This window comes from Leptodactylus fuscus, chromosome 1 (genome assembly GCF_031893055.1).
Source record: "Leptodactylus fuscus isolate aLepFus1 chromosome 1, aLepFus1.hap2, whole genome shotgun sequence".
NCBI lineage: Eukaryota > Metazoa > Chordata > Amphibia > Anura > Leptodactylidae > Leptodactylus > Leptodactylus fuscus.
Genome location: NC_134265.1, coordinates 161,609,034 through 161,615,033, shown reverse-complemented (window position 1 = coordinate 161,615,033; position 6,000 = coordinate 161,609,034).

The window sequence follows — 6,000 nt, the reverse complement described above, 5'->3', positions numbered from 1 at the left end:
CGCTGCTAGCTTAAAATCTCTCCAGCAACGCCTGCATGTGCCACAACACCGGCTTTTGTGCGACGTCCCCACACGCTGGAACTCAACGTTTCAGATGTTGAATAGAGTGGTTGAGCAGCAGAGACCTTTGATGGAATACCAGCTACAAAACCCTAGGGTGCCACAAAGTCAGCTGCCTCAGTTTCACATCCATGAGTGGCCATGGATGAGAGACCTTTGTGACATCCTACGGGTCTTTGAGGAGTCCACAAGGAGGGTGAGCTCTGAGGATGCGATGGTGAGCCTTACAATCCCGCTCTTGTGTGTTCTGAGAGAATCCCTGATTGACATCAGGGATAACTCAGATCACACAGAGGAGTTAGGGATAGCATCCGATCCGTCACAGCTGGAGAGTAGGTCCACACATCTGTCCGCTTCACTGCGTTTAATGGAGGAGGAGGAGGAGGAGGAGGAGGAGGAAGAAGAGTTGTCCGATGATGTGATGGTGATACAGGAGGCTTCCGGGCAACTTCGAATCGTCCCATTGTTGCAGCGCGGATGGGTAGACATGGAGGATGAGGAGGAAATGGAGATTGAACTTTCCGGTGGGGCCAGAGGAGTCATGCCAACTAACACTGTGGCAGACATGGCTGAGTTCATGTTGGGGTGCTTTACAACCGACAAGCGTATTGTCAAAATCATGGAGGACAACCAGTACTGGATCTTTGCTATCCTTGACCCCCGGTATAAAAACAACATCTCGTCTTTTATTCCGGTAGAGGGGAGGGCCAATCGCATCAATGCTTGCCACAGGCAATTGGTGCAGAATGTGATGGAGATGTTTCCAGCATGTGACGTTGGCGGCAGGGAGGGCAGTTCCTCCAGTAGGCAACCAAGTTCTCACCGGTCCACACAAACGAGGGGCACACTGTCTAAGGTCTGGGACACCTTGATGGCACCCCCTCGCCAAAGTGCCGCCACGGAGGGTCCTAGTGTCACCAGGCGTGAGAAGTATAGGCGCATGTTGCGGGAATACCTTTCCGACCACAGCCCTGTCCTCTCCGACCCCTCTGCGCCCTACACGTATTGGGTGTCGAAGTTGGACCTGTGGCTTGAACTTGCCCTATATGCCTTGGAGGTGCTGTCCTGTCCTGCCGCCAGCGTCCTATCTGAGAGGGTGTTCAGTGCAGCCGGTGGCATCATCACTGACAAGCGCACCCGTCTGTCAGCTGAGAGTGCCGACCGGCTCACTTTGATAAAAATGAACCACCACTGGGTAGAGCCGTCATTTTTGTGCCCACCTGTGTAAAGCACCCCAACATGAAACTCCATGTCTGTACTCAACCTCTCCAATTCCTCCGCATCCTCATACTCATCCACCATAAGCGTTGCACAATTCTGCTAATACTAGGCTCCCTCCACCCTGATTTCCCCCAACTCTGCTGGTTAGAGGCTCCCTCCACCCTGATTTCCACCAACTCTGCTGGTTAGAGGCTCCCTCCACCATGAATTTGCCCAAACTGGGCTGTTTAGAGGCTCCCTCCACCATGAATTGGTCCAAACTGGGGTTTTTAGAGGCTCCCTCCACCATGAATTGGTCCAAACTGGGCTGTTTAGCGGCTCCCTCCACCATTAATTGGTCCAAACTGGGCTGGTTAGAGGCTCCCTCCACCATGAATTTGCCCAAACTGGGCTGTTTAGAGGCTCCCTCCACCATGAATTTGCCCAAACTGGGCTGGTTAGAGGCTCCCTCCACCATGAATTGGTCCAAACTGGGGTTTTTAGAGGCTCCCTCCACCATGAATTGGTCCAAACTTGGCTGTTTAGAGGCTCCCTCCACCATTAATTGGTCCAAACTGGGCTGGTTAGAGGCTCCCTCCACCATGAATTGGTCCAAACTGGGATTTTTAGAGGCTCCCTCCACCATGAATTGGTCCAAACTGGGGTTTTTAGAGGCTCCCTCCACCATGAATTGGTCCAAACTGGGCTGTTTAGCGGCTCCCTCCACCATTAATTGGTCCAAACTGGGCTGGTTAGAGGCTCCCTCCACCATGAATTTGCCCAAACTGGGCTGTTTAGAGGCTCCCTCCACCATGAATTTGCCCAAACTGGGCTGGTTAGAGGCTCCCTCCACCATGAATTGGTCCAAACTGGGGTTTTTAGAGGCTCCCTCCACCATGAATTGGTCCAAACTTGGCTGTTTAGAGGCTCCCTCCACCATTAATTGGTCCAAACTGGGCTGGTTAGAGGCTCCCTCCACCATGAATTGGTCCAAACTGGGTTTTTTAGAGGCTCCCTCCACCATGAATTTGCCCAAACTGGGCTGTTTAGAGGCTCCCTCCACCATGAATTGGTCCAAACTGGGCTGGTTAGAGGCTCCCTCCACCATGAATTTCCCAAAACTTGGCTGTTTAGAGGCTCCCTCCACCATTAATTGGTCCAAACTGGGCTGGTTAGAGGCTCCCTCCACCATGAATTTGCCCAAACTGGGCTGTTTAGAGGCTCCCTCCACCATGAATTGGTCCAAACTGGGTTTTTTAGAGGCTCCCTCCACCATGAATTGGTCCAAACTGGGCTGTTTAGAGGCTCCCTCCTCCATGAATTTGCCCAAACTGGGCTGGTTAGAGGCTCCCTCCACCATGAATTGGTCCAAACTGGGCTGTTTAGAGGTTCCCTCCACCATGAATTGGTCCAAACTGGGTTTTTTAGAGGCTCCCTCCACCATGAATTGGTCCAAACTGGGCTGTTTAGAGGCTCCCTCCACCATGAATTTGCCCAAACTGGGCTGGTTAGAGGCTCCCTCCACCATTAATTGGTCCAAACTGGGCTGGTTAGAGGCTCCCTCCACCATGAATTTGCCCAAACTGGGCTGTTTAGAGGCTCCCTCCACCATGAATTTGCCCAAACTGGGCTGTTTAGAGGCTCCCTCCACCATGAATTTGCCCAAACTGGGCTGGTTAGAGGCTCCCTCCACCATGAATTGGTCCAAACTGGGTTTTTTAGAGGCTCCCTCCACCATGAATTTGCCCAAACTGGGCTGGTTAGAGGCTCCCTCCACCATGAATTGGTCCAAACTGGGTTTTTTAGAGGCTCCCTCCACCATGAATTTGCCCAAACTGGGCTGGTTAGAGGCTCCCTCCACCATGAATTGGTCCAAACTGGGTTTTTTAGAGGCTCCCTCCACCATGAATTTGCCCACACTGGGCTGGTTAGAGGCTCCCTCCACCATGAATTGGTCCAAACTGGGGTTTTTAGAGGCTCCCTCCACCATGAATTTGCCCAAACTGGGGTGTTTAGAGGCTCCCTCCACCATGAATTTGCCCAAACTCTGCTGGTTAGAGGCTCAATCCACCCTGATTTTCAAAACAAATGTTGGTGCCAACCTCAACTTACTACAAGGGCCAAATTCACTGCTGGTGACAAGCTCTCCTCACTGCAAGTGCCAAATACACATGTTTCAAGGTGTTTTCCTACTGTCAGAGAGGTGGTATTGAGTGTGTAAAGTGTGTAGTTGTTAGGCTGTGATGTTGGGGTAATAGAGGGTCTTTGGTGTGTTAGATGCCCCCAGACATGCTTCCCCTGCTGTCCCAGTGTCATTCCAGAGGTGTTGGCATCATTTCCTGGGGTGTCATAGTGGACTTGGTGACCCTCCAGACACGGATTTGGGTTTCCCCCTTAATGAGTATCTGTTCCCCATAGACTATAATGGGGTTCGAAACCCATTCGAACACACGAACATTGAGCGGCTGTTCGAATCGAATTTCGAACCTCGAACATTTTAGTGTTCGCTCATCTCTAATGCTTACATTATGTCTTCTAATATACAGGTTATTTTAGTTGGTTCATTCCTTTACTCGTCTTCTAAGTATCTGAAAATCTGTAGGGATACAAATAGAAAGAAAATACTATATAAGATGTCTCTTTTAAAACAGATAGATTCAAAAGCAACCTTGAGCAGTATTATAAATCTTACAAATTGCTAGTACATTTTAAGCAAAAAGGCCTTTTGTTGGAACATTCCTTTTAATTGAGTTCATCTACAGAGCATGACAATAACAGTCATTTTTATTATATAATGAATTCAGAATAGTGGAATAGGAGAAAGTAATGATGAATCTATGGATGCAGTTTAACGTACATTCAGATCACAAATATGGTATTTTAATTTATAGTATAATTTATTTGTTTTAGAAATCTGAATCAAATATTGTTTTCTAAAAATATTTACTAAATGCACCAGATTTAGGGGGCATCTTTAGATTATCTACTCTAATTCTTTACCACCTATTAGTTGTATTGCTTTGTGACAGTATACGGCACTAAAATGATGGTACATTGCAGTAAATTAAGCCATAGCCCTTTTTGACAAACCACTGCTCATTCCTACTAAGGCGCACTACCTTTTCTGACTCATTATGACACGTTTAAAGGGGCTATCCACTTTTAATACTAATGTCCTATGCTTACGTCATTAATATATTGATATTAGAGCTTCAACGGTCTGTCACCTGGGAACCCTGCAGATCAGCTGTTCTGTGGATATTTCTGGTGTCAGACCCAGATCTAATATTGATAACCTAAGGATAGGCCATCATTATTAAAGATTGGATAACACTTTAACCTTTTAATGACCAGGCCTCATTTTTCAAAACTGACGTGTCATTTTATGTGGCAATAAATTTGAGATGCTTTAACTTATACAAGAGATTTTAATCAATATTTTTGTATATATTTATAAAAAAATAAATAAATAGGAAATTTGATGGAAATTTGGAAATAAAGCACAATTTCCGAAAGGTGAAAAGCTCTGCTTATCATACAGATAGCCATATTACCTAAGTACTTTAATAGATATTATCTACCATACCTCTGCTATATATTGGCATCATCTTTTAATCATCCTTTAATTTTTCCAGGTTTACAAAAACATTTACAAAATCTAATTTCTTAGGGACCACTTCAGTTCTGAAGAGGATAATAAAGGCCTATATATTAGACATTTAACATTTTTTTTTTTCTAATAATACATTCATTTAGCCCTAAAATGAACACATTCATAAAGGGTTAAATGAGAAATTACATCTCACAGTTTGTAATGCAATTTATCCCAAGCACAAAAATACCCAACATGTGGGTGTAAACTGATGTTTGGGCACGTGGCAGTGCATGGAAGATTTTGCTGGAATAGTCTTCAGGCACCATGTCTCATTTGCAGAGCCCCTAGAGTAGCAAAACAATGCAAACACCCTAAAAGTGACCCCAGTTTGGAAACTAAACCCCTCATAGAATTCATCAAGGGGTATAGTGAGCATTTTGACCCCACAGCCATTTCACAGATTTTATTAATATTAGGATGTGTAAATGAAAAATTAGTAAAATGTTACTTTATCCCCAATGTTTTTGTTTTCACAAGAGGCTAAAGGAGAAAAAGCCCCCCACAGTTTGTTACACAATTTTTCATGGACACAGCAATACCCCATATGTGGTCATAATCTGCTCTATGGGTACATGGCAGGGTTCAGGATGGAAAAAGCGCTATTTGGCTTTTGGAGGTCAGATTTTGCTGGAACAGCTTTCAGGTGCCATGTCTCATATGCAGAGAAACTAAAGTACCAATAAAATGGAAAACCCCAAAAGTGACAAAACTACACCCCTCACAGAACATATCAAGGGGTATAGTGAGCATTTTGACACCACAGTTGTTTCACAGATTTTGTTAACATTGGGACATGAAAATGAAAAACTATTATTTATCCAATAAACTGACAATTTAGCCCCAAATTTTTCATTCTTCCAAGGGGTTAATGAAAAAAAAAACACACCACAATTTGTTAAACAATTACTCCTGAACACATGAATACCCCATATATGATTGCAAACTGCTGTATGGGTACATGGTAAGGCTCAGAATGGAAAGAGAACTATTTGACTTTTGGAGGGCAGATTTTGCTAGAATATTTTTTGGGTGCCATGTCATACTTGCAAAGCCCCTAAAGTACCAATACAATGAAACTCTAAAAA